General features: G+C 50.0%; 1 non-coding gene and 2 pseudogenes across 2 annotated transcripts in view; all 3 read left to right on the top strand.

Annotated features, from left to right (window-relative positions):
* LOC148140908 (class I histocompatibility antigen, F10 alpha chain-like) overlaps positions 1-27,237 on the top strand; it is a 205,817-nt pseudogene that overhangs the window by 152,994 nt on the left and 25,586 nt on the right. The window lies entirely within an intron of this gene.
* Positions 5,508-5,645, top strand: LOC148140910 (U1 spliceosomal RNA; annotated as a pseudogene).
* LOC148140909 (U1 spliceosomal RNA) lies at positions 8,597-8,760 on the top strand. The gene has a single exon (XR_015753220.1). It is a non-coding gene; the product is annotated as a U1 spliceosomal RNA (small nuclear RNA).

Raw genomic sequence — 27,237 nt, 5'->3', positions numbered from 1 at the left:
CAAAGGTGTTTTTCTTGATAAATTTCTCCACGAAGGACAGGTGATACGGAACGGTCCAACTACTCGGAGCGTTCCGCGGCAGCGAGGCCAGGCCCATCCTTCGCAACACCGGGGACAGGGAGAACCTCAGTACGTAGTGACACTTGGTGTTTGCGTACCGGGGATCCACGCACAGCTTGATGCAGCCACACACAAAGGTGGCCATCAGGGTGAGGGTGGCATTGGGTGTGTTTTTTCCCCCATTGCACCGGTCTTTGTACATTACATCTCTTCGGACCCGGTCCATCTTTGATCTCCACACGAAGTGGAAGATGGCCCGGGTGACTGCGGCGGCACAGGTTCTGGGGATAGGCCAGACCTGTGCCACGTATAACAATACTGAGAGTACCTCACACCTGATGACCAGGTTCTTACCCGCGATGGAGAGCGACCGTTGCTCCCATCTGCCCAGTTTCTGTCTCACCTTCCTGATCCGCTCCTCCCAGGTCTTGGTGCACGCCCCAGCGACCCCGAACCAAATACCCAGCACCTTCAGGTGGTCAGTCCTGACGGTGAAGGGGATCGAGGATTGGTCGGCCCAGTTCCCGAAGAGCATGGCCTCGCTCTTGCCTCGGTTTACCTTGGCCCCCGAGGCCCGTTCGAACTGGTCACAAATGCACATGAGTCTGTGCACGGACAGCAGATCCGAGCAGAAAACGGCAACGTCATCCATGTACAGGGAGGCCTTAACCTGCAGACCCCCGCTGCCAGGAATAGTCACCCCTTTCAGGCTCGCATCCTTCCTGATGGACTCGGCAAATGGCTCTATGCAGCACACAAACAAGGCAGGAGAGAGAGGGCAGCCCTGCCTGGCTCCAGATCTGACTGGGAAGCTATCTGATTCCCACCCATTGATTGAGACTGCACTGACAATGTTGGTGTAGAGCAGTCTGATCCAATTAGCGATTCCCTCCCCGAAACCCATTTTGGAGAGAACATCTCTCATATACCTGTGCGATATCCTGTCAAAGGCTTTCTCCGGGTCCAGGCTGATGAGGCAGGTGTCCACCCCCCTGTCCTGCACGTAGGCGATCGTATCCCTGAGGAGTGCGAGACTCTCAGCGAACTTCCTGCCCAATACAGCACAGGTTTGGTCAGGGTGAATCACCGATCCCAGAGCAGACCTGACCCGGTTGGCGATGACCTTTGACAAGATTTTGTAGTCTGTGTTTAACAGTGAGATCGGTCTCCAATTTCTAATTTCTTCCCTCTCCCCCTTCCGCTTGTAGATGAGGGTGATGATGCCTTTCCTCATGGATTCACTCATGGTACCTGCCCGAAGCATACTGACATACACCTCCAGCAGGTCCCGGCCAATCAAGTCCCACAGAGCGGAATAGAGCTCGACCGGTAAGCCGTCGCTTCCGGGAGTTTTATTCTTTTCGAAGGACTCGAGGGCCTTGGTCAGCTCATCCAGAGATAGCGGCTGGTCCAGCCTCTCCCGTGTTCTGTCGTCTAGGACCTCCGTGATAGAGGACAGGAACGACTGGGAGGCCGCGCTGTCGGTTGGCTTCGAGTCATACAGACTGGCGTAGAAGGATTTACTGATCCTCATGACGTCAGCCTGAGATGACGTTACCGAGCCATCTTCTTCCTTCAGGCTGCTGAGCACGGAGCTCTCTTTGTGCACCTTCTGGAAGAAGAAACGTGAGCACGTCTCGTCCTGCTCCACCGAGCGGACCCTGGACCGGAAGATTATCTTGGAGGCCTCCGAGGCAAAGAGCGAGGCTTGCTGGCCCTTCACCTCCTTGAGGTCCTCCGTGACATCGACCCCCAACGTCTGCAGCAGGATCAGGTTCTGCATACTTTCCTGGAGCTGGGACAGTTTTCCCCGTCTCTCTCTCGCCTCCTGAACAGTTTTGAGGATGAAGAACCTCTTGATGTTCCCTTTTACTGTTTCCCACCAGTCTGCTGGAGACTCAAAGAGGGATTTCACGGTTCTCCAACCTGCGTAATCTCTCTTGAGCTCCTCAATGTTTCCCGGGGTCAACAGCTTGGTGTTCAGTTTCCACGTTCCCTTGCCAGCCCGCTGCTCTTCCTGTAGGTGACAGTCGGCCAGCAGGAGGCAGTGGTCAGAGAAGAACACCGGCTTGACGTCGGTGGATCTGACCGAGAACGTTCGGGACACAAACAGGTAATCTATCCTTGAGCGGATAGACCCGTCTGCCCGTGACCATGTATATCTACGCTGCGCTCCGTCTGCAGGGGTGCTGAAGACGTCGTGCAGCTTGGCGTCTTTGACCGTGTCCATCAGGGCTCTGGACGTGGCGTCCAGTTTACTGTCCCCCCCGCCGGATCGTCCATCTGCATCGATGATACAGTTGAAGTCTCCGGCCAGAATGACCGGCCTGGACGTAGCCAGCAACAGTGGAAGCTGCTGCAGGACGGCCAACCGTTCACTCTTACCCGCTGGGGCGTACACATTAATTAGTCTCACGGGAGCGTTTCTGTATGTAACATCAGCAACGAGGAGGCGCCCGCCCACCACCTCCTTAACCTCGGAGATGGTGAAGTTGCCTCCCCGTAACAGAATACCCAGGCCCGAGGAGCGGTTATCGTTGCCCCCCGACCACACTGACGGCCCATGGGCCCACAAGCTCGACCATCTCCTGTAGCTGCTGAGGTGCGGTATCCCACACTCCTGCAGAAACAGGACATCAGCTTTCACGTTGGCCAGGAAGGCCAGAGTTGAAACACATCGCGCAGCAGATTTTATGCTGCGCACATTGATGGTTGCAATTTTAAACCCCATTTTGTGAACAGGTTGTAAGGTTACCCATGTCCGATTGCTGCTGGTCCTGCCCCTCTGGGGTAGCTGTCTGCATCCCCGTGCAGTACGCAAACTGCTGGACCCTCGCAGGGCTGAGGTAGCTGTCCAGTTCCTCACTCGGTCCATTTGCCCGCTCCGGTGTCATCGGGCCGAGACCAGGGTCCACGCTGTCTGTTTCTATATCTGACAGCGGGGCTGTCAGAGGGTCGCTGCTCCCAGTGACCTGGAGCTGTGGGGCGGTGGGGCCCTTCTGGCTTTCACCTGGTGGGGGGTGGTGGTTTCCCATTTCCTCAGGAGGCTCGTCCCTTGGTTGGCAGTTGCTGCTCTCCTTTCTCCTCGCAGCGCTCTGCCTCTTCTTTTGGTGACGACCCTCCTTTCTTCCGTCCTCACCCTCCGAAGAGCTGTCCGTATCTTCCACCTGCAGCTGCCTTTTCCCCTTTTTCTGGGAGGTTTTGGTGACCGGGTGGGTTTTCCTCTTCCTGTTTTTCACCACGGTCCATTCCTCTGCCTCCTTCTTTCCCTTCTCCGCCTCCTCCTCCTGTCCTGTCGGAGCTTCGCTCGGCAGCTGTACCTCTCCAGTAACTGTCATCTGCTCTGCTCCGGCCTGTCCTTCCTGTTGTGTGCCCCCTGACACCATTCCCTTGCCGGTTTGCGGTGCCTTGCTGTCCTTTTGTGGCCCGCCTCCGGCCATCTGCGCGTAGGTGGCGGCCCCTCGTCTTGGGCAGGCCATGTACACGTGGCCCGCCTCTCCGCACAGGGTCGGTGATTCACCCTGACCAAACCTGTGCTGTGCCGGGCAGGAAGATCGCTGAGAGTCTCGCACTCCTCAGGGATACGATCGCCTACGTGCAGGACAGAGGGTTGGACACCTGCCTGATCAGCCTGGACCAGGAGAAAGCCTTTGACAGGATATCACACAGGTATATGAGAGATGTTCTCTCCAAAATGGGCTTTGGGGAGGGAATCTGCAATTGGATCAGACTGCTCTACACCAACATTGTCAGTGCAGTCTCAATCAATGGGTGGGAATCAGATAGCTTCCCAGTCAGATCTGGAGTCAGGCAGGGCTGCCCTCTCTCGCCTGCCTTGTTTGTGTGCTGCATAGAGCCATTTGCCGAGTCCATCAGGAAGGATGCGAGCCTGAGAGGGGTGACTATTCCTGGCAGCGGGGGCCTGCAGGTTAAGGCCTCCTGTACATGGATGACATCGCCGTTTTCTGCTCGGATCCACTGTGCGTGCACAGACTCATGTGCATGTGTGACCAGTTCGAACGGGTACTCGGGGGCCAAGGTAAACCGAGGCAAGAGCGAGGCCATGCTCTTCGGGAACTGGGCCGACCAATCCTCGATACCCTTCACCGTATTGGGTTCGGGGGGGCTGGGGCGTGTGCCAAGTCTTGGGAGGAGCGTATCAGCAAAGTGAGGCAGAAACTGGGCAGATGGAAGCTACAGTCGCTCTGCATCGCGGGAAAAAACCTGGTCATCAGGTGTGAGGCAATGTCATTGCTGTTATACGTGGCACAGTTCTGGCCTATTCCCAGAACCTGTGCCGCTGCAGTCACCCGGGCCATCTTCCAGTTTATATGGAGGTCAAAGATGGACCGGGTCCGAAGGGACTCGCAGTACAAAGATCTGGGCAACGGGGGAAAAAATACACCCAATGCCACCCTCACCCTGATGGCCACCTTTGTGTGTGGCTGCATCAAGCTGTGCGTGGATCCCCGGTACGCAAACACCAAGTGTCACTACGTACTGAGGTTCTACCTGTCCCCGGTGTTGCGAAGGATGGGCCTGGCCTCGCTGCCGCGAAACGCTCCGAGTAGTTGGACCGTTCCGTATCACCTGTCCTTCGTGGAGAAGTTTATGAAGAAAAACACCTTTGACCACAAGTCCATCAGGAAGTGGTCAGCACGTAGTGTTCTTGAGACCCTTCGTGAAAAGGAGAGGGCGGATCCTATCGAGCGGTTCCCTGAGCAGACTGTCAAAGTCATTTGGCAGAATGCCTCATCGCCAGAACTTTCCAACAAGCACCAAGACATGGCTTGGCTGGTGGTGAGAAGGGCTCTGCCTGTGAGATCCTTTATGCACGCCCGGACTCTCAGCCGCACCGCACGCTGCCCTCGAAGTGGCTGCGGGGGGGATCGAGACTGTCACACACCTCCTTCTGGAATGTGCCTACGCAGAGGAAGTCTGGAGAGGAATGCAGTGGTGTTTGTTGAGGTTTGTCCCGAGCAGCGCCTTGACGCGGGACTCCGTGCTCTACGGCCTGTTCCCCGGTACGCACACCGAGACGAACATCAACTGTGCCTGGAGGATCATCAACTCGGTGAAGGATGCTCTCTGGGCGGTCCGAAACCTGCTGATCTTCCAGCTGAAGGAGTTGACCCTGACTGAGTGTTGCAGACTGGCACATTCCAAGGCCCAGGACTACGTGTTGAGGGACGCGCTGAAGCTTGGGGCAGCTGCCGCCAAGGCGCGGTGGGGAAAGACCACTGTGTAACATCTGCCTGCCTAATGAAGAACAGGGGGCCCGCGCAGTCATTTGGGCTCCGCTGGCGTCTGAGCTCAATGTAATCGCATCAACCTGTAAATAAAAATGATTACACTGTCTCGATACGCAAAGAAATGGAATGTGTACATGTGTGTGACATGTCCAGTTGTATAGATCAAAGTATTTATGAATAAAGTATATTTTTGAAATAAAAAATGGGTGGTGCTCCCAGGACGAGGCTATCCCATTGCACTTCGGGTGTGCTGACGCCTGCGATGTCCCCAAATGCGGGATACTCGACTGCAAAATTTGTGGTAGTGGGGGACTGCGTTCGCGCTCTCCCCTGATTTACAAACCAATGGCAGAATCTGAATTGCGGTTTTTCTGGAGGCAGTGCTGTTATGCTGCGACCTGTCTTGTCACTGCTACGTTAACACCCAAGTTTGCTCGGATAGTCTTTGGTATACCTTTCTTCCCTCTCCAAGCAAGAGCCGTCCTAACTTTAAAACCGTTAAGCCCATCAAACCTCTGCTGCATATATGACCATTTCCCTCTATTTCCTCACTATATCTCTCAACATGCTGCTTAACCACCTTCCCTCTTAACTGCTCTCAGTCACCATCTGCTCCATGTCTTACCACCGTTTGCTTCTTTGCCAACCTATCAAGCAAGGGCACCAACACCCTGAGCTACAAAGTGCAAACTCCAGCCCACCTCACGCCTGGGGGGAGCAATGCCTCATCTTCCGCCTTCGGACCCTCCAACCACACAGCATCAATGTTGACTTCACCCGTTTCCTCATCTTCCCACCCCCACCTCATCTCAGACCTGACCCTCCACTTGACTTGTCCCACCTGTCCATTTCCTTCCCACCTATCCACTCCACACTGACCTATCCCCATCAATGCTCCCCAACCCCCACCCACTTGCATGTACCTATCACCTTCACAGCAAGCTTCCCCCAGCTCCACAACCACCTCCAGTCCAATTACCGCTTTCGCTCCGCTCCAAGTCTCCAGTCTGCTCCAATTCAGCTCCCAGCCTTTCTGTACTGATCCAGGCCTCAGCCATCCTGTACTGATCCAGGCCTCGAATCCTGCCCCAACCAGCTCTCAGCCATTCTGTACTGATCCAGGCCTCAGCCATTCTGTATTGATACAGGCCTCTAATCCACTCCAATCCAACTCTCAGCCATTCTGAACTGATCCAGGCCTCTAATGCAGCCTCATCCAGCTCTCAGGCATTCTGTACTGATCCAGGCCTCGAATGCCGTCTCATCCAGCTCTCAGGCATTCTGTACTGATCCAGGCCTTAATCCGCCCACATCCAGCTCTCAGCCATTCTGTACTGATACAGGCCTCTAATCCGCCGCCATCCAGCTCTCAGATATTCTGTACTGATCGAGGCCTCTAATCTGCCCCCATCCAGCTCTCAGTCATTCTGTAGTGATCTAGGCCTCTAATCCATTCCAATCCAGCTCTCAGTCATTCTGTACTGATACAGGCCTCTAATGCCACCTCATCCAGCTCTCAGCCATTCTGTAATCATCCAGGCCTTAATCCGCCCCCATCCAGCTCTCTGCCATTCTGAACTGATACAGGCCTTAATCCGCCCCCATCCAGCTCTCAGCCATTCTGTACTGATACAGGCCTCTAATCCACTCCAATCCAACTCTCAGCCATTCTGTACTGATCCAGGCCTTAATCCGCCCCCATCCAGCTCTCAGCCATTCTGAACTGATACAGGCTTCTAATCCGCCCCCCGCCCCACCCCACCCCGCCATTCAGCTCTCAGCCATTCTGAACTGATACATGCCTCTAATCCGCCCCCCTCCCCATACAGCTCTCAACCATTCTGTAGTGATCCAGGCCTCAAATCCACACCAATCCAGCTCTCAACCATTCTGTCCTGATAGGCCTCTAATCCACTTCAATCCAGCTCTCAGTTATCCTGTACTAATTCAGGCCTCAAATCCGCTCCAATCCAGCTCTGAGCCATCCTGTACTAATTCAGGCCTCGAATCCACTCCAATCCAGCTCTCAGCCATTCGAGACTGTTGCAGCTCTCCATCGGCTCCTCTTCAGCTCTCAGCTGCTCTGCACTGCTCCAGACCTCTGGCTCAAACTGTTCTGCCTCACATCTGCTCCACACTGATCCAGGCCTCCAGCCCACCCTGTTGTGCCTCTCAGCCTCTCCACACCACACTAGGCCTCCAGCCCACTCTGTTGTGCCTCTCAGCCTCTCCACACCACACTAGGCCTCCAGCCCACTCTGATCTGCCTCTTAGCCTCTCCACACCACACTAGGCCTCCAGTCCACCGTGTGCTGGGTCACAGCAGCCCCGCACTGATCCAGGTCTCCAGCCCACTTTGTTCTGCTGCACAGCTGCTCCGCAGTAATCCAGATATCCTAATTTAATCTTGTCCCATTTGCCAGCACTTGGCCCTTATCCCTCTGAACCCTTCCTATTCAGATGCCTTTCGCATGTTGTGCTTGTACCAACCTCCATCACTTCCTCTGGCAGCTCATTGCGTCCACGCAGCACCCTCTGTGTGAAATCGTTGCCCCCTAGATCCCTTTGAAATCTTTCTCTTCTCACCCTAAACTATGCCCTCTAAATTTGGAATCCTTTACCCCAGGGAAAGCAGCAGGTAAATCAGACACGGAAGAAAAGGACGATTACATTTTAATCACAGGCCAGTTTATTTTACACAGAGGGTGGTGAGTGCTCGGAATGTGCAGCCAGACGAGGTGGTGGTGGTCTCAGTTTCGTGTCTCATCCAACATCATGTTGAGAAATATGTTTCCCTGGCACCCTTAATCTTGTATGTGATTTCAACCTGAAGTCACTAATCTGATTGAAGAGAGATTTGCAAAGCTGCAGCTAAACATTGTAGAAAGTCGAGGTAAATTGGTTTTAAAAAATGCTTCTAGTTTCACAACCAAAGATTGTAAGTTGCTTTTATTCGCGTTGACATCAAATTCGGACGAGTGTTTGAAAACAAAGTTGGAACTTTCCCTCCTGTTTTTCCGCGAATCAGGAGGCAGCCTGAAGGAAACAGGGGCGGGGCGCGTCCTTTTAAGGGATAGATGCAGATAAGCAGCGCAGGCGCAGCCGTGGGTGGTATTTGAGTAAAACGGGAGTCCTGGAGACATTCGGTGATCCATTTGAAGAATGAAGCTGATCGACAGGCAGGGCAGGTTGGGGAAGTGAATGTTCGATGTTGCAAAAGTGAGTGAGTGTGAGAGTGAGAGGGAGCGGCTGTTGTGGGGTGTGAGTGAGTGTGAGTGCTGAGCATACTTACCTGGCAGGGGAGATGACATGATCATTGCGGTGGCGTTCCCAGGACGAGTCTATCCCATTGCACTTCGAGTGTGCTGACGCCTGCGATGTCCCCAAATGCGGGATCCTCGACTGCAACATTTGTGGTAGTGGGGGACTGCGTTCGCGCTCTCCCCTGATTTACAAACCAATGGCAGAATCTGAATTGCGGTTTTTCTGGAGGCAGTGCTGTTATGCTGCGACTTGTCTTGTCACTGCTACGTTAACACCCAAGTTTGCTCGGTCAGTCTTTGGTATACCTTTCTTCCCTCTCCAAGCAAGAGCCGTCCTAACTTTAAAACCGTTAAGCCCACCAAACCTCTGCTGCATATGTGACCATTTCTCTCTATTTCCTCACTATATCTCTCAACATGCTGCTGAACCACCTTCCCTCTTAACTGCTCTCAGTCACCATCTGCTCCATGTCTTACCACCGTTTGCTTCTTTGCCAACCTACCAAGCAAGGGCACCAACACCCTGAGCTACAAAGTGCAAAATCCAGCCCACCTCACGCCTGGGGGGAGCAATGCCTCATCTTCCGCCTTCGGACCCTCCAACCACACAGCATCAATGTTGACTTCACTCGTTTCCTCATCTTCCCACCCCCACCTCATCTCAGACCCGACCCTCCACTTCACTTGTCCCACCTGTCCCAAAACAGCTGTTATTTTATCTCAAAGATTTCGTACAAGGTTCCAGAAACTTCCTCACGTGCCTCCTTTAGCGTTCTGGGATATTTCCCCATCAGATCCGGGGGACCTGTCCACCTTAATGCTTTTTAAAGGCCCCCAACCCCACCTGTTGTTTAATGTTGAGATGCCCGGAGTACCAACATACCTGTCCCTAAACTCCCCATCCACCATGCCCTTCTGCTTTGTGAATACTGGTGCAAAGTATTCGCCACCAACATCACCCACTTCCACCAACCCCACACATAGATTTAGGTTCTGTTGTGTCACGTGTACTCAAGTACAGGAGTACGGTGGAAAGTATATAATGTCGCCACACACGGGGTCACCTTCCAAATAAACTTTAGTACTAACTATTAAAAGTTTAAACGAAAAACACCACCCAACACCAGGTTATAGTCCAACAGGGTTTATTTGGAAATACAAGCTTTCGGAGCACTGCTTCTTCAGGTGGTTGTAGAGATACAAGACACAGAACTTGTACCAAATACACCGGCGTCTCCAAATCATCACCGAACACAGTTCGTGGCTGGGGATCAGCCCCTGATCGCGGATTGAGGGTCAGCCCTTGATCGCGGATTGAGGGTCAGCCCTTGATCGCGGATTGAGGGTCAGCCCTTGATCGCGGATTGAGGATCAGTCCTTGATCGCGGATTGAGGATCAGCCCTTGATCGCGGATTGAGGATCAGCCCTTGATCGCGGATTGAGGGTCAGCCCTTGATCGCGGATTGAGGATCAGTCCTTGATCGCGGATTGAGGATCAGCCCTTGATCGCGGATTGAGGATCAGCCGTTGATTGTAGAGTTGAGTCTTTCACACCCAGAGCCAGCTACCAGGCAGGGATCAGCAAACAATCTGGCACCTTCGGTGACCTGTGGGGAAAGGAAACAAAGTGGTTAAGGTTTCAACTTGCATCTGAACAGCATTAACACGGACGCACTGCTCGAGTAACTAACGTAACTAACTCAGTCAGAACAGAAAAGTGTAGTTCAGTTGGAAACTCCTGACTCGAAACCGGTTACTTTCTGAGCTAACCTTTCAAAAAAAGGGGGAAGTAAGATGGAAGAGAATGGCAGAAGATAGGGTAGAAGTAGCAAGGTAGAGATTGACAGCCGAAAGAGGGAAGGAATGAAGGTAGTCCAAGTGAAGAGAGCGCTTAGCTTGGGTAAAGCCTTTGCTTGATGCAGCCGTCCGAGTGGTTGGTGTCCTCGAAGAGTCCCAGCAGGCAAAGTCTGGCTGGCCTCTTGCAGGACCATGGGGGCCGAGCTCTGGAAGCGCAGGTGGGTCTTGAAGCCCTGGGCGATGTCCCGTAGCGGGCGCTGGAAGGGCAGCTTGCGGATCAGCAGCTCGGTGGGGTTCTGGTAGCGGCGGATCTCTGGCAGTCCCACGGTCCTTTCCCCTCCCAGTGAACTTCCGCGCCGTCTGCTTCGTCCTCGCCCATCCCCACTCTTCCCATCCCCATCCTCTCCCCCTCATCCCCATCCTCTCCCCCTCATCCTCACCCACTGTCTCCCCGCCCACTCTCTTAACCCCCTCCCCCCCATAGTCTCACTCACTCACTCACTCACTCACTCACTCACTCACTCACTCACTCACTCACTCACTCTCTCTCACACACACACACACATCCACCCCGCCCCTCCTTTTATACAGTCCTGAGCCACTGGCGGCTGGCGCCCGGCGTTTTCTGATTGGTCCATTAAAGCCTTCGTCTGATTGGTGCATAAAGCACCCTCGCTGATCTCACTGATTGGTTGATATTGCGCTTTGTGATTGGACAGTTTGACAATCCGGGAACAATCACCCCCATATTTGGGAAACACAAAGTTTGAGCTTTAACCTCTGTGTTGCTGGACAGAATTGCATCAGGCTGCCTTATTAGGTTATGATGCTCGTGTTCAGCACAGGGTGCTGTTGTTTTGAGCGCATAACATTTTTTTTCTATTTTGTATGCTTTGTTCACACAAATCTTTGTTACATTCACAGCTGATGGTGCCATTCACATTCAGAGAACAGATTCCGTCGTTGATATCACTGGACTAAATGCCCATCCACTTGGCTTCAGCTTGGGTCACTCAGCACATCGTCCTGGACCTTGGAATGTGCCAGTCTGCAACACTCAGTCAGGGGCTGGGAGATTTGTCATAACCAAAGCAATCATTTTGTCACATACTAAAAGCCTGGAAACCATTTTGAATCTTATGTTAGTGTCTGTCTGTCATACGTTCCCTGGCTCAGTGAGGTGGTTGAACTTGCAGCTGCACAAATACCTAACAGTGAAGTCTTTCCCAGCTCTTCCTTTACAAGAACCTCTTGTATAAGACACTTTACAAGACACTTGCTTATCAGCTAATAACCAACACTTTCCAGACACTATGTGACTGAGGCTAGTGACTGGGCAAAGTGCCTGAACTCGCCTTATCCTGCAATTAACAGTTGATGCTGCTAGATTAGCAGAGCGCATGATGTGGAGGAGGAGGTCTTGGGCTGGGATGAACAAAGTTAAAAATCACACAAGCCCAGGTTCTGGTCCAAGAGGTTTATTTGGATCACTAGCTTTCAGAGTGCTGCTCCATCATCAGGTTGCTGTGGAGAATAGGACCAAGACACATAACTTATCGTGAAGGATTACAGTGTCATGCAACTGAAATGATATATTGAACAAACCTGGATTGTTGTTAAGTCTTTCATCATTTAGAATATTTTAATTCATTAATACGTAAATCCCAGAACTTCTTTTAAGTCACCTTTTCAAGATAACTTAAGGTTTCATAACAAATGGTGATAATTCAGCTCAGACAATGCATTAAAGGGGTGAGGTTAGAGTCTGTCTGTATCCCAACCTTTCCTGAAGAAGGGCTTATGCCCGAAATGTCGATTCTCCTGCTCCTCGGATGCTGCCTGACTTGCTGTGCTTTTCCAGCACCACACTCTCGACTCTGATCTCCAGCATCTGCGGTTCTCACTTTCTCCCAGATATCCCAATTTTGAGTCAGACTGGTTCTATTTCCAAAGTGGAATTTACAAAATGTTACATATATTGACTGCCTGCAGATTAAGCATTTTGTGAGCAAAATAGAATGTATCTGCAAATATAATTCTGCCAATACAAATTCACCCCATCGACTAATATGTGTGTGCACGTCTTTCAGAGACAGAGAGAGCGAGGGTATGTGCGTGTGAGTGGGTGAGTGTGAGTGAAACTGAGAGAGTGTGTGTTTGCATGTGTGAAAGCTTGGTGAAAGTGTGTATGTGAATGTGATGGAGTATAACTGAGAGGGTGTGAGTATGGGAGGTGTATGTTTGTGTGTATGAGAGAGAGCTTGTGTATGAGAGAGGATCTGCATGACTGTGTGAGTAAGTAAGAGTGTTTGTGTTTATGTGAGAGAGTGTGTATCGTGTAGTGGGGTCACCTGTAGTCCAGTTGAAGCCATTCCCATGGGTACCGAACTTAGTTATCAGCCTCTGCGAGGCCACTCTGATTTGTTGTAGATCCCAAAGTCCTCCTTGGAGGATCTGAGGCCAAATTTCCCTGACTGCTGAAGTGTTCCCCGACTGGGAGGGAACACCCCTGCCTGGTGATTGTTGTGTGGTGTCATCTGTTGTTGTAGCGTCTGCTTGGCCTCACCAATGAACCATACCTCGGGGCATCCTTGCCTGCAGTGTCTGAGGTAGACAGCGCTGGCCGAGACAAAGATTGTGATACAGCCAGACCTGCTGCGTACACGGTGCGTGGTGTCCCCACGTATAATGGTGGTATCCGTGTCGACACTCTGACATGTGTTGCAGGGTTGCCATGATAGGGCTGTACAGTGTTGTGGTCGATGTTATCCTGCAGGCTGGGCAGTTTGCTGTGAATAATGGTCTGTTTAAGGTTTGGCAGTTGTCTAAAGGTGAAAAGTGGTGGCGTAGGGAAGGTCTTGGCGATAACGTGTTGCAAGCTGTGAAGAACATGGTGTCGTTTTTCACCAGCCTGAAAAAGAAGCCCTTAACTCCACTCGTTATTTCTTGCCCAATAGTCAATTCTGTAGCCAGGTCAAAATGCGCCAATGTGCATTGACGAGAGCATCCTAACCAAACCCACCCCCTACCGACACTATAACCCTGCATTTCCCAGTGGCAATGCACCCTAACCTGCACGTGTTCAGACTGTGGAGGAAACCCACACAGACACAGGGGGAAGGTGCAAGCTGCACACAGACAGTTGTCCGGGGGTGGAACCGATCCTGGATTCTTGGCGCTGTGAGGCTGCAGTGCTAACTACTGAGCCACTGTACCACCCGGGTTTCCATATCATTGATTCAGGTTAAGGAGCTGCCACAGCCAGGAAATGATGTCAAGCTCGGAGTTGATACTGTGGAGTGTTGGGGTCGGACAACTCCAGAGGAAACCCTGACAATTATTGCTTGGGAAAGAGCATGGAACTTTGGAGGATTTGTTCCCACGTCGTGTTGCAGGGAGGGAATTCCACACAGAATGGAACGTTTGCAGCAGTATCCATCCATCCTTCTCACAGAAAGTTTGATGCATTCGTGACGGAAAAGGGAAAAAGAGCGCGGCTTGTTGGGGAGGCGATGGGATATTGGTACTAACCACAGCTCAGGAGATGTTCTGAGGCGCAGGTTCCAATCCCCTTGTGACAGATGCTGGAATTTGAATCCTAAAAATAAATCAGGAATTAGATGTCCTTAAAGGTTAGGTTTTGAAGTATCATTGTTAAAGGGATTATGATGGTAGTGCGAGTAAATGGGAACTGTTCAATCAGCCATGGCTACATTAAATGGCGGGCTAAATGGTCTGCTGTCCCTGTGTTCCTGGGGATGAGAGGAGGTAATCACAACAGAATCAGGTTTGTGAGATGTTCTGAGAACAACGTAGGAAAACATGAGGACTACAGATGCTGGAGAGTCAGAGTTGAAGAGTGTGGTGCTGGAAAAGTACAGCCAGTCAGGCAGCATCCGAGGGGCAGGAGAGTCGACGTTTCAGGCATAAGCCCTTCATGAGGAAGGGCTTTTCACTTGTTTTTGTGCTGGAACTTCAACTGGCCGTTATGTGCAGTGCAGGGGTTACTCCAGCAGAGGGAGGCAGTGGTCCATCTGCTGCGGTCTGTGGCGCTGACTGTGACTGGAGCTGACCGTTTTCCAGCATTAAGGAAGATATTCACCCCAGCTGCCTGCACAGTTACAATGGTCCCCTCACAAGGAAGCAACAGGAGTAGACGCTGTAGATGCTGCCCCACCGCTCATTTAGGTCATGGCTTGACATCATTTCTCTCAATGATGTGGATATGAATTTAGGAAATATGGTTAGTAAGTTTGCAGATGATGCCAAAATTGATGGTACAGGGTAACTTTCTCTCCCTCCCTCCCCGGTTTACAAGATTTAGGCTGACAAGTGACAAGTAACATTCACACCACACAAATGCCAGACTATGACCATCACCAATGCGAGACAATCTAACCACGCCCCTTCACATTCAATGGTGTCACCCTCACTGAATCCCCCACTATCAACATCCTGGGGGTTATCATTGACCAGACACTCAACTGGGCTTACCACATAAACACAGCGGCTACAAGAACAGGTCAGAGGCGAGAAACATCTCTTGAGTCCCCAAAGCCTGTCCACCACCTACAAAGTGCAAGTCAGGAGTGTGCTGGAATACTCCCCACTTGCCTGGTTGGGTGCAGCTCCAACAACACTCAAGAAGCTTGACACCATCCAGGACAAAGCAGCCTTCGCTTGTTTGGCACCACATCCACAAGCATCCACTCCCTCCACCACCGATGCTCAGTAGCAGTAGTGTGTACTATCTACAAGATAGAACATAGAACATTACAGCACAGTACAGGCCCTTCAGCCCTCAATGTTGCGCCGACCTATCATACCAATCTGAACCCCATCTAACCTACACTATTCCATGTATGTCCATATGCTTGTCCAATGACAACTTAAATGTACCTAAAGTTGGCACTGCAGAAATTCACCAAAGATTCTCAGACAGCGCCTTGCAATCTAGACTACCTCTATCTAAAAGGACAAGGACAGCAGATACATGGGAACACCACCCCTTGCAAGTTGCCATCCAAGCCACTCACCATCAAGAAGGGATTAGATTAGATTAGATTCCCTACAGTGTGGAAACAGGCCCGTTGGCCCAACAAGTCCACACCGACCCTGTCACCCAGCCAGACCCATTTCCCTCTGACTAATGCACCTAACACTATAAGCAATTTAGAATGGCCAATTAACCTGACCTGCACATCTTTGGACTGTGGGAGGAAACCGGAGCACCCGGAGGAAATCACGCAGACACAGGGAGAATGTGCAAACTACACACAGACAGTCGCCCATGGCTGGGATTGCACCTGGGTCCCTGGTGTTGTGAGGCAGCAGTGCTAACCACTGAGCCACCATGTTATCCTCATGGGTCTAGGTAGGATGCTGTTCGGAGGGTTGATGTAGACCTGTTGGGCTGAATGGCCTGTTCCCACACTGTGGAGATATATCGCCGTTCCTTCACTGTCACTGGGTCAAAATCCTGGAATTCCCTCCCCACAGCAGGTGGGCAGCAGTGATTCAAGAAGGCAGCTCACCACCATCTTCAGAAGGGGGCAACTAGGGACGGGCAGTGACTGCTGGGCCCAGACAGTGATGCCCATATCCCATGAGAGAATGAAATAAAATTGAGACCAAGAGGTATCCAATTTAAAAGAGTAATGAGGAGGAAGTGTTGTGAATTGATTAGCCCAGAGGGTGGTGGATGCCAGGAGATTGATTAAAGTTAAGGAGGAGATAGACAGATTTTTAATTAGCAATGAGTTGAAGGGATATGGAGAGTGAGAAGGAAAGTGGGGTTGAAGCTGAGATGAGATTAGCTTTCGTCATATCAAATGGTGGAGCAGGCTCAAGGGGTTCAATTGGTCAGTTCCGCTCCCACCTCTTGAGTTCCAACATTTTTATGTAAGTGAGATGCTTCAGCAATAGCAGTAGAAGGTGACATGGAAGGGAGAGAGAGAGAGAGAGAGAGAGAGAGAGAGAGAGAGAGAGAGAGAGTGGGGTGGCACGGTTACTCAGTGGTTAGCACCAATGCCTCACCGCGCTAGTGACCCTGGTTCAATCCCAGCCTCGGGCAACTGTCTGTGTTGAGTTTGCACATTCTCCCTGTGTCTGCGTGGGTTTCCTCCGGGTGCTCCGGTTTCCTCCCACCATCCAAACATGTGCAGGTTAAGTGGATTGGCCACAGTAAATTGCCCCATAGTGTCCTGGGATGTGCAGGTTAGGGTGGAATGGCCCACATGCAGGCTAGGTGCATTGGCCATGAGGAGGACAGGGAGTGGGTGGGATGCTCTTTGGAAGGTTGGTGTGGATCTGTTGGGCCGAACGGCCTGTTTCCACACTTGTGCGGATTCTATCTCTTCTCTAAATGCACAAAGATTAATCCTGGTCTGCCCCATTCCTGTGGACACTGCGAGTTGCAAGCAGAGATCTGTTTAAGCGACAGACCCAGGGATACATAGGTGTTCCAAAAGGCACGATGAATTCTCTATCATGTGACCTCTCAGTGTTGTATACATGAGCCTGTGCAACAGAGAAAAAGTACAAACCTGCCCATCTCCACGCTCTGACTCAAAACAGCAAGCGAGCAGCCACCAGTCCAGGCCCCACACTCTGGGCAGTGACAGGCATTGGGTGATATAGTTGGAATGCATCAACGGAGCCCTTTACAAAGCAGACTCAGGGATGGGTCTGCAGAACTGTCTGCCCCAGGCTGGGACTAGCCCATATACAAAACAAGTAGTGGCTCTGTTTTGGTGTCCAACAAGAAACTATTTTCCTTTTCAGCTGTGATTCCTCAATTATCACAGAGAGCAAAATGGGCTGTCGCAGATTAACAGTTCACTTCAGTATAGGAGTTGGAGGTCATGTTGTAGTTATACAGGACCTTGGTTAGGGCCCTTTTGGAATACTGCGTTCAGTTCTGGTCTCCCTGCTGTAGGAAGGATGTTGTGAAACTTGAAAGGGTTCAGAGGGATCTGGGTCAAATGCTGACAAAAGGGAGTTGATTAATTTAGGATATCTGGTCAGCATGGAGGAGTTGGACTGAAGGGTCTGTTTCCATGCTGTACATCTCTGAGACTCGATGACCTCATACTCATTACATCTTGTTATGAATCACTGGGGTCGCTGGTGGTCAAGGAGTATTCCCCAGTTTCCCCGACTTTCTGATAGAAATCACAGACCAGGTTTCTGCATTGAACAAGAATCGATGTTTATTACAAGAAATTAGTCTCTAACTTCAGGTAACCATAATGTGGAGGAGCTGGTGTTGGACTGGGGTGGACCACGTTAAAAACCACACAACACCTGGTGAGAGTCCAACAGGTTTATTTGGAAACACTAGCTTACTTCCCAATAAGCCTTTTGGACTATAACCTGGTTCCACCGGCATATAATTACTAACTTCTAATCCCCTTCGAAACTCCCCTGTCACACACATGCACCCACAAGACAAATGAGAGGGTAAAACAGAATGATCACAGGAAAGACTGGAAAGACAGTTCAATCGTGTTCATTCCCAGATTCTGTTGTCAAAATGATCTCATAGACTCACAGAGTCATAGACATGTCCAGCATGGAAACAGACCCTTCGGTCCAACCCGTCCATGTCGACCAGATATCCCAACCCAATCTGGTCCCACCTTCCAGCACCCGGCCCATATCCCTCCAAATCAATCCTATTCATATACCCATCCAAATGCCTCTTAAATGTTGTAATTGAACCAGCCTCCGCCACTTCCTCTGGCAGCTCATTCCATACACATATCACCCTCTGTGTGAAAAAAATTGCCCCTTAGGTCTCTTTTATATCTTTCCCCTCTCACCCTAAACCTATGCCTTTTATTTCTGGACTCACCCACCCCAGGGAAAAGGCTTTGTCTATTTATCCTAGCTATGCCCATCTTGATTTTGTAAACGTCTACAAGGTCACCCTCAGCCTCCAACGCTCCAGGGAAAACAGCCCCAAGCCTGCTCAGCCTCTCCCAACAGCTCTAAACCTCCAAATCTGGCAACATCCTTGTAAATCTTTTCTGAACCCTTTCAAGTTTCACAACATCTTTCCGATACGAAGGAGACCAGAATTGCAAGCGATATTTCAACAGTGGCCGAACCAATGTCCTGTACAGCCGCAACATGACCTCCCAATTCCTGTACTCAATACTCTGACTAATAAAATAAAGCATACCAAACGCCTTCTTCACTATCCTATTTACCTGTGACTTCACTTTCAAAGAGCTATGAACCTGCACGCCAAGGTGTCTTTGATCAGCAACCCTCCCTAGGACCTTACCATTAAGTGTATAAGTCTTTCTGCTGGCCAACACATTGCAGTACTCCTTACTCTGAATGCTTGCAGAGGCAGCAGATGGCTGGTACCACATAAAAAATGCCTCTGACTTATCAGTTACAAGCCACAACTTACAACTATTGATGCAGGAAAGATAAGACCATAAGACATGGAGCAGAAATTAGGCCATTCAGCCCATCGAGTCTGCTCCACCATTCAGTCATGTCTGATAAGGTTCTCAATGCCATTCTCCCCATAACCCTTGATCCTCATGATACTCAAACTGCTTTTCATTAGGTGCTTTGACTGCAGTGAACAGAGAGACCACTCCTGAGCTGAGGAAGTACTGTACTCCCCTCTTTCTTTTTGAAATTTGTTCCCAGCTTCAGGCTTTCCAGAGACCTGAGAACCAATCACTCAATTGTTGCCAGGCAGAACAGTCTCTGTGCGGGAGAAGGGAATACCATTTTGCCTACTGACCACTTCCTTACAGAAAACATGTTTGGCTCTAGCGAAAGAGGGCCTACCCACAATGCCACTGGTACCTCAAATTAGCTACACTCAGGAACTAACAGTAAAAGAGCCAATACCTGAGCATTACCTAATCGGAGGAACATGTTTTCTAAACAACCCGCTAATGGGATTCTCGACCTCACAGTGGCACTGCACCTCCAGAATCCACAAAGGCTCTCTCTGTCTCCCCAGGAGTCCAGCCGACACAATGCCCCCACAGACTAAATGGCACCAGGGTATTCCATATGGATGACCACTGTCCTATGGAACTATTGTGAACAGGATGCTACCCATTACTGTCTCAATGCCTTTAGATTAGCTAACCTCCTGTGGGCATTGTTTACCTGACAGATACTGCTGGACACGCAGCATTGATTCAACAATCTCAAACTATCAACTGTAATCAGAACGGTATTGTCCTGTAATTAACTTTATTTTTATTTCAGAAATATACATTATTCATAAAATAATTTGATGGTCTGTACAGTTGGTCATGCCATACATATGTAAACATGTACATACAGAGATCAGAATTTATCATTTTTATACCTGTCTGTACATGTATCAATCATATGCCCATATAATTAGCTGAGGCGTCAGCGGAGCCCAAACGACTACCCGGGCCCCCTCTTCTTCGTTAGGCAGACAGACGTTACACGGTGGTCTTTCCCCACCGCGCCTTGGCGGCAGCTGCCCCAAGCTTCAGCGCGTCCCTCAACACGTAATCCTGGACCTTGGAATGTGCCAGTCTGCAGCACTCAGTCGGGGTCAACTCCTTCAGCTGGAAGATCAACAGGTTTCGGACCACCCAGAGAGCGTCCTACACCGAGCTGATGATCCTCCAGGCACAGTTGATGTTCGTCTCGGTGTGCGTCCCGGGGAACAGGCCGTAGAGCATGGAGTCCCGCGTCACGGCGCTGCTCGGGACGAACCTCGACAAACACCACTGCATTCCTCTCCAGACTTCCTCTGCATAGGCACATTCCAGAAGGAGGTGTGTGACAGTCTCGTCCCCCCCGCAGCCGCTTCGAGGGCAGCGTGCTGAGAGACCGGGCGTGCATAAAGGATCTCACAGGCAGAGCCCTTCTCACCACCAGCCAAGCCATGTCTTGGTGCTTGTTGGAAAGTTCTGGCGATGAGGCATTCTGCCAAATGGCTTTGACAGTCTGCTCAGGGAACCGCTCGATAGGATCCGCCCTCTCCTTTTCCCGAAGGGTCTCAAGGACACTACGTGCTGACCACTTCCTGATGGACTTGTGGTCAAAGGTGTTTTCTTCATAAACTTCTCCACGAAGGACAGGTGATACGGAACGGTCCAACTACTCGGAGCGTTCCACGGCAGCGAGGCCAGGCCCATCCTTCGCAACACCGGGGACAGGTAGAACCTCAGTACGTAGTAACACTTGGTGTTTGTGTACCGGGGATCCACGCACAGCTTGATGCAGCCACACACAAAGGTGGCCATCAGGGTGAGGGTGGCATTGGGTGTGTTTTTTCCCCCGTTGCCCAGATCTTTGTACAAAGAGTCCCTTCGGATCCGGTCCATCGTTGACCTCCATATAAACTGGAAGATGGCCCGGGTGACGGCAGCGGCACAGGTTCTGGGAATAGGCCAGACCTGTGCCACGTATAACAGCAATGACAGTGCCTCACACCTGATGACCAGGTTTTTTCCCGCGATGGAGAGCGACTGTAGCTTCCATCTGCCCAGTTTCTGCCTCACTTTGCTGATACGCTTCTCCCAAGACTTGGCACACACCCCAGCCCCCCCCGAACCAAATACCCAGCACCTTCAGGTGGTCGGTCCTGACGGAGAAGGGGATCGAGGATTGGTCGGCCCAGCACCCGAAGAGCATGGCCTCGCTCTTGCCTCGGTTTACCTTGGCCCCGGAGGCCCGTTCGAACTGGTCGCGTATGCACATGAGTCTGCGCACGGACAGCGGATCTGAGCAGAAAACGGCGATGTCATCCATGTACATGGAGGCCTTAACCTGCAGGCCCCCGCTGCCAGGAATAGTCACCCCTCTCAGGCTCGCATCCTTCCTGATGGACTCGGCAAATGGCTCTATGCAGCACACAAACAAGGCAGGAGAGAGAGGGCAGCCCTGCCTGACTCCAGATCTGACTGGGAAGCTATCTGATTCCCACCCATTGATTGAGACTGCACTGACAATGTTGGTGTCGAGCAGTCTGATCCAATTGCAGATTCCCTCCCCAAAGCCCATTTTGGAGAGAACATCTCTCATATACCTGTGTGATATCCTGTCAAAGGCTTTCTCCTGGTCCAGGCTGATCAGGCAGGTGTCCAACCCTCTGTCCTGCACGTAGGTGATCGTATCCCTGAGGAGTGCGAGACTCTCAGCGATCTTCCTGCCCAATACAGCACAGGTTTGGTCAGGGTGAATCACTGACCCTAGAGCAGACCTGACCCGGTTGGCGATTACCTTTGACAGAATTTTGTAACCCGCATTCAACAGTGAAATTGGTCTCCAATTTTTGAGTTCCTCCCTCTGCCCCTTCTGCTTGCAGATGAGGGTGATGATGCCTTTCCTCATGGATTCACTCATGGTACCTGCCCGAAGCATACTGACATACACCTCCAGCAGGTCCCGGCCAATCAAGTCCCACAGAGCGGAATAGAGCTCGACCGGTAAGCCGTCGCTTCCGGGAGTTTTATTCTTTTCGAAGGACTCGAGGGCCTTGGTCAGCTCGTCCAGAGATAGCGGCTGGTCCAGCCTCTCGCGTGTTCTGTCGTCTATGACCTCCGTGATAGAGGACAGGAACGACTGGGAGGCCACGCTGTCAGTCGGCTTCGCGTCATACAGACTGGCATAGAAGGATTTACTGATCCTCATGACGTCAGCCTGAGATGACGTTATCGAGCCACCTTCTTCCTTCAGGCTGCTGAGCACAGAGCACAGAGCTCTCTTTGTGCACCTTGTCTCCCTAATGTAGAGGAAAGCACATTGGGAGCAACAGATACAGTGAATGACATGTGTGGAGGTGCAGGTAAAACGCTGATGGATGTGGGGCCTTGGACAGGGGTGAGGGGGGAGGTGTGGGTGCAGGTTTTGTAATTCCTGTAGTGGCAGGGGAAGGTGCCAGGATGGGAAGGGTGGGTGGTTGGCGGGCGTGGACCTGGCCAGGTAGTCGCCAGGGTTTTTACAAATCCATTAAGGACAAAAGGGAAACTGGGGAGAGAATAGGGCCCCTCAAAGATCAGCAAGGTGGCCTTTGTGTGGAGCCACAGGAGATGGGGGAGATACTAAATGAGTATTTTGCATCAGTGTTTGTTGTGGAAAATTACATGGAAGACATTGAACGTAGGGAAATAATTGGTGACATCTTGAAAAATGTCCATATTACAGAGGAGGAAGCTCTGGATGTTTTACAACACATAATAATGACCCGATTAGGTGTGTCCTAGAGCTCTGTGGGAAGCTAGGGAAGTGATTGCTGGGCCTCTTGCTGAGATATTTGTATCATTGATAGTCACAGGTGAGGTGCTGGAAGACTGGAGGTTGGCAAACATGGTGCCACTGTTTAAGCAGGGTGGTAAGGACAAGCCAGGGAACTACAGACCAGTGGACTTGCCGTTGGTGGTGGGCAAGTTGTTTGAGGGAATGTTGAGGGACAGGATGGACATGTATTTGGAAAGGAAAGGACTGGTTGGGGATAGTCACATGTCTTTGTGCGTGGGAAATCATGTCTCACAAACTTGATTGAGTTTTTGTGAAGAAGTAACAAAGAGGATTGGTGAGGTCAGAGCGGTGAGCGTGATCTATATGGACTTCAGTAAGGCATTCAACAAGGTTCCCCATGGGAGACTGATTAGCAAGGTTAGATCTCATGGAATACATGGAGAACCAGAACTGGTTCAAAGGTAGACGGCAGAGGGTGGTGGTGGAGGGTTGTTTTTCAGACTGGAGGCCTGTGACCAGTGGAATGCCACAAGGATCGGTGCTGGGTCCACTGCTTTTCATCATTTACATAGATCAGTTGCAGATATGGGTGAAGAATGGAAGATGGAGTTCAATCGAGGTAAGTGTGAGGTGATGCGTTTTGGGAGATCAGATGTTAAGGAACAGGATACAGTTAATGGCAGGACTCTGAACAGCATTGATAGACAGAAGGATGTTGGGGTTCAAGTCCATAGCTCCCTGAAAGTGACCACCCAAGTAGAGAGGGTGGTAAAGAAGGCTTATGGCATACTGGCCTTTACAGTCGGGGAATGGAGTAAAAGAGTCAGGATGTCATATTGCAGCTTTGTAAGATTGCTGCACTTAGGCCACACTTAGAGTATTGCATTCAATTCTGGTCGTCACATTACCAGGCCCCTCTCCCTGTTCAGGCCTTTCCTGCACCATTACAGCAAACAGGGTGTCCGTTAACTGAACTTCAACTCCTTCATCTTTCTCTTTAGTATTTCCTTCGTGCTATGAATTATGATGGTGGGACCTTGTTACTACACAGTCTGGGAAGTTTCCAGGGTATTTTTCTTTTAACTCCTCAGTTCCCTGGTCTTCCTTTGGTTTCTCCACAACAAGGGGTGTCACTCCCACCTTGGATCCTGCTAGATCGTTCCCAAGAACAATCTATATTCCTGGAACTGACACTCTGTCAATCACTCCCACTGTTACTTCCCCAGTCTTGATTTGGCTCTCCAACCTGATCTTACACTGGAGAACACGAAATGTCCATCTATTCCACAAATTACCACTGTCTCAGGTCACATGTCAGAAAGAGCGCAAATACAGTCATCTCTTTCTATTAGCGTCTGATTGAATTCCTTTTCTTTCAAAATTTTAACATCTTTGCCTTCTCCCCCCTTCTTTCTAAATAAACTTTACCCATGGAGGTGATGTCTTTATAGAGATCAGGCACTAACTCAGTCCCCAGCCCGTGCCTAGGCCGTGCACTCTCCTGCAGATCCTCGACTTCTCTTGGGGTTTCCTTCACTACTTTCACTAATGCCACTGGCTTCGCCTCCTTTACCACATTTTTTCCCACAGTGCCTTCCTTCAACAAACAGCACTGTGAATTTCCATGTCCCACCTTCCCATGTCCCGCCTTTCACCTCCTTTCCACCCTTTTGGGCTTCTTTTTTCACCTGTGGTAAACTATTCCCAGTGTACTCTACTCTTTGTTGTGTAGTGTCGGATCTCCCCTTCTCCCAGTTTCTATCCCTCACAGGATGAAATGCTTGCCGGAAGCTGAAATTTGTCGTATGTACCAACGTACATTCATCTGCCATCTCTGCTGCTCTTCTCACTTTTTGCACTCTCTGTTCATCCACATAAATTCTTATCATCTCTGGACATGAGCTTTTAAACTCCTCCAGCAAAATAATCTCTCTTACAGCCTCACAGGTCTTATCTAGTTTTAAGGCCTGCCCCCATCTATCAAAATGACCATATTTAATTCTTTTGAACGCAGTGTAAGTCTGACCTGGTTCCTTCTTTCTGTTTCTGAACCACTGTCTATATGTTTCTGGTACCAATCCATGACCTCTCAAAGTAGCCTGTTTGCCATCTACATGATCTCTTGACCCACAATCTGACAGCGTTGCCTATATCTCACTCGAACTGCCTACCAGCTCAGTCTGATCTAGCATTACCCACAAGTTCTCTGACCACTCCATCCACCAATTTTTTTAAATGAAATAAAGACGGCTTCAACATCTTTCTCACCAAAATGTAGCAATGTTTAAACACTTTTTAAAACTCCATTTGCAGGATTTGGGTGTTGCTGGCTGGGTCAGCATTGATAGCCCATCCCTATTTACCCTGGAGAAGGTGGTGGGGAGCTGCCTTCTTGAATCGCTCCAGTCCACGTGCTGTGGGTTAACGCATAATGTCGGTAGGGAGGGAATTCCAGGATTTTGACCCAGTGACTGTGAAGGAACGGCAGTATATTTTCCAAGTCAGGATGGTGAGTGGCTTGGAGGGGAACTTGCAGGTGGTAGTGTTCCCAAGTACCTGCTGCCCTTGTCCTTCTCGATGGAAGTGGTCATGGGTTTGGAAGGTGGTCTAAGGGTCTTTGGTGAATTTCTGCAGTGTGTCTTGTAGATAGTACACACACTGCTACTGAGCACTGGTGGTGGAGGGATTGAAGGTTTGTAGATGTGGTGCCAATCAAGCGAGGGCTGCTTTGTCCTGGATGGTGTCAAGCTTCTTGAGTGTTGTTGGAGCTGCACCCATCCAGGCAAGTGGGGAGGATCCCATCACACCCCTGCCTTGTGCCTGTAGATGGTGGATCGACTTTGGGGTGTCAGGAGGTGAGTTACCTGCTGCTGTGTCACTTGTCTCTGACCTGCTCTTGTAGCCACTGTGTTTATGTGGTGAGTCCAGTTGTGTTTCTGGTCAATAGTGACCCCAAGGATGTTGACAGTAGGGGATTCAGTGATGGTAATGCCATTGAATGCCAAGGGGCAGTGGTTAGACTGTCTCTTATTGGTGATGGTCATTGTCTGGTATATTTATATGATTTCGGTTACTTGTGGTTAGTTAAATTAAAAATGAGGGAAATGGCTCTTAAGAATTGCAGAAGAGGTTTGTCCTTCCACTATCTTTCTAAATGGTGCGAATGTTACTTGTCACTTGTCAGCCCAGCCTGAATATTGTCCCGGTCGTGTTGCATTTGAGCACAGACTCTTTCAGTACTTGAGGAGTCGCGAATGGTGCTGAACACTGTGCAACCATCGGCGAACATCCCCCCTTCTGACCTGATGACAGAGGGAAGGTCATTGATGAAGCAGCTGAAGATGGTTGGGCCTAGGACACTACCCTGAGGGACTCCTGCAGAGATGTCCTGGAGCTGAAATGACTGACTCTCCACAACCACAACTCCATTTGTATGTATCACTACCTTTTCTCTGCATCTCCATCCTTTTAATTTGATTTTCCTGACTAATTCGCAACTTCTGAAGTTCAAATTCTCTCTCCTTTCTCTTCCTCTTTGCTCAGCTCTTTCTTTCTTTTTCCTCTCTCTCTCTCTCTCTCTCTCTCTCTCTCTCTCTTTCTTCTCTCATGGCACTTCTTCTCTTCCTTTATCATCTAACTCCATTTGTCTCAATTGCAATTTAAGTTTTTCTAACTCTACTGCACTGGTCTGTTTCTCTGAGACACCAAAGTGCTTGACCAACTCCATGACAATTTCAGCTTTACTTTTGTCCCTGGTTAAACCCAATTCTAACCTACTTGCTAATTTTTAAAATATGTCCTTCCACTATCTTTCTAAATGTTTTTGGCAAATTTGGGAAACAAGTTTTCTTCAAACCCCAGAACCTCCTCTGCAATTCTTAAGAGCCATTTCCCTCACTTTTAATTTAACCAACCACAAGTGACCAAAATCATATAAATTGCCTCACCTACCATTTATTTAAAAATCCAGGAGACTAATCAGCAAGTGGTTAAATCTGCTGGGACCTTTCAAACCCCAAATCTGCTCAAATCTGTCCTAATCTCAGACTGGATCTGTCTAAACCTGTCCAAATCACAGACCCAAGCCCCCGACTGTTAGGACATGGGGTAAACTCTTCTGCTAATTAAACCAAACACACAGAAACGCTCATCTCACCTTGTAATCTGTTAAAATATGAGTGACAGAGAACACACAAATTTCACTATTTAAAGAAAATAACGTGTTTATTTTTTTAATTCTAAAAGTGAACATTAACCAACAACTGTTCACAACTCTGAGCCCCCCCCCTTTCTCATATCTGTTTATTACTTGTTTCCAACTGTATAACAATATACTGTTCCAGTAAGTTGAAACTTTATTGCTGGAACAGCACAGCAGGTCAGGCAGCATCCACTGTTCCAGTAAGACACTTATTAAAATTACATCAACTTAATTTCAAAACCACACAACAGCTGTCGTCATCGGTGTCTTTCTTCTTCTGGATGAAGATCTCCCTGGGTCATCATCTTTCTTTATCCTTTAATCATGCTTCATATGAAAAGGTACCTTTGATAGATAGTGTTTCCTAATTTCTTGGATGTGTGTTGATGGCAATTGCTCTGTCTGATTTTCAAAATGCCTGCCTGTTTTATATTCCCAACA

The sequence above is a fragment of the Chiloscyllium plagiosum genome, unplaced genomic scaffold (genome assembly GCF_037043375.1).
Source record: "Chiloscyllium plagiosum isolate Xiang-an unplaced genomic scaffold, Cpla_swu_hap1 HiC_scaffold_35, whole genome shotgun sequence".
NCBI classification, from domain to species: Eukaryota; Metazoa; Chordata; class Chondrichthyes; order Orectolobiformes; family Hemiscylliidae; genus Chiloscyllium; species Chiloscyllium plagiosum.
The sequence above is the reverse complement of the archived record's forward strand: the minus strand, read 5'-3'. Positions and strand labels throughout refer to the sequence as shown.